Below are 2426 nucleotides of genomic sequence, written 5' to 3' on the forward strand. Positions count from 1 at the left end.
TTCTCAGATCTCAACCTCCGTGTTGGGAGATCCACGGCTCTCTTCAAAGCTGTCAGACAGAGTCGTTTGCATCTGCACAGGTTTCTGCTGCCTTTTTTTTGTTGTTGTTGTTTAGCTGTGCCCTGTCCCCAGAGGTGGATTCTACAGAGACAGGCAGGTTTCCTTGAGCTCCTGTGAGCTCCACCCAGTTCGAGCTTCCCAGCGGCTTTGTTTACCTACTTAAGCCTCAGCAATGGTGGGCGCCCCTCCCCCAGCCTTGCTGCTGCCTTGCGGTTAGATCGCAGACTGCTGTGCTAGCAATGAGGGAGGCTCCGTGGCTGTGGGACCCTCCCGGCCAGGTGTGGGTATAATCTCCTGGTGTGCCTGTTTGCTTAAAGCGCAGTATTGGGGTGGGAGTTTCCCGATTTTCCAGGTGTTGTGTGTCTCAGTTCCCCTGGCTAGAAAAAGGGATTCCCTTCCCCCTTGCACTTCCCACGTGAGGTGATGTCTCGCCCTGCTTCAGCTCTTGCTGGTCGGGCTACAGCAGCTGACCAGCACCGATTGTCCGGCACTTCCTAGTGAGATGACCCGAGTACCTCAGTTGAAAATGCAGAAATCACCAGTCTTCTGTGTCACTCGTGCTGGGAGTTGGAGACTGGAGCTTTTCCTATTCGGCCATCTTGCTCCGCCCCCCCCGAATTCCTTTTCTTAAAAGATTATTGTAATTTTTAATGTTATAATTTCTTCATTCATTTCTGAGTGGCATATTGAAATTAATAACAGCCTCTGAAGAAAGAGACTATTTCCAATAAATATACATGTTGATTGTAAGAGAGACCTTGGTTTGAGAAAAGTTAAAGTGTAAAATCCTGGAAATATTTGGGTTGAGAAACTATAGTAATTAAATATAAAAAATAAAATTGAGAACTTTTAGCAACAAAGCAAAGGGAGAAAATGACTTGTAGTAGTAGTTCATCAATAGTTTGTCTTATATTTTGACACTGCTAATAGTAAGAGAAAAATGAATAATCATGGAATTGTACACAATTTCACAATTTTACCTGAGGCAAAAGAAAATCTTATTCCATTTTGCCATATCTCCGGAGTAGTGAGTTTGACATTTTCATCCTGATTTCCCTCTGGTCAAACATTTGAATTTCTTTACTCGTTATCAAGGAAATGTTCTTTACTTGTTATCAAGGAAAATGTTGTGAAATCTTCTAGATGGTCTTTTATAATCTTTAACTGAGAATTTATTTTTAAGTGTTCTTGTGTCCGGGCCAATATAAAAGAACAAATTCCAAGAGCTTTCTTGGACAAGAGAAAGGGCATTTGAGGTTTCTGCACATATGCTCTGGATACAGTCAGGGAAAGGATCCAACTTGGCAAAATTAATTTATGAAGAATTTAATTTCACAAATGGCTATTTAAAATGTTTCTTTTTGGGGGTGTTGTGGGATAGGGATGGCACATACGGCTGACAACTAGACCTTTTTCAGGTATGTTTACAGACCTGATTTTTAAAAAAGAAGTTGGTCATTACAATTTTTTTCTCGTTTTTTACATTTGTGCTGTCTGACCATGCCCTGAGCCATGAACTCAGCTGATCTGACTATCTCTGGCTTTATGTGGCCAGCACCAAATTAGGTCGTGTCCATGTACCCTGGAGTTGATCCTATCACTTCTTCCTGTCTATTGGCCCTTCATATTCTGGTCTGTGCCTGCTCTTGATTCCTGAAATCTGGCCTATGCTCCTGCCTGCGAGTGTACGCTGGCCCGTTAAATCTGAGGCTGATGTTGCTCCCTTGGCGCTGTCATTTGGCTCTGCTGCTTGTCCCCCATTGGTTCTCACTCCTTGGAATGGACTTGCCTGGGCCAGTCTCCCTAACAACCCAGCATGATTCAGTGTGGCCCCTGAAAACCCATCTCAAGACTGCCCAACTTGCCTGTGTGTCTATGAGGTTTGTCCTTGTTCTGCCAAGCAAACTCAGAGCATACTGGTAACCAGAGGTGAAGAGTGGTTTCTTGGCTTGCAGGGAAATTTGCTGTGGATTGAATAAAACCTCTTTGTTCCCTTAAGCACAGATGTTAACTCCCTTTGATGCATACTTATAAGCTTTCAATGAGTTCAGTGGTTTCCTGTTAAATTTGTTTTTTGGACATAACTTATAGTCATCCCTCAATATGTGGGGGATTGGTTCCAAGACCCCACCCCACAGTATACCAAAATCCACACATCCTCAGGTGTCACAGTCAGCCCTGCAGAATCTGTGTACACAAAAGTTGACCTTCTATTTTCATGTGTTTTGTATCACCCCAATAATGTATTTTTTTTTTTTTTGAGACGGAGTCTTGCTCTGTCGCCCAGGCTGGAGTGCAGTGGCGGGATCTCAGTTCACTGCAAGCTCCGCCTCCTGGGTTCACGCCATTCTCCTGCCTCAGCCTCC

The sequence above is a fragment of the Rhinopithecus bieti genome, unplaced genomic scaffold (assembly GCF_001698545.2).
Source record: "Rhinopithecus bieti isolate Rb0 unplaced genomic scaffold, ASM169854v2 scaffold_36840, whole genome shotgun sequence".
NCBI classification, from domain to species: Eukaryota; Metazoa; Chordata; class Mammalia; order Primates; family Cercopithecidae; genus Rhinopithecus; species Rhinopithecus bieti.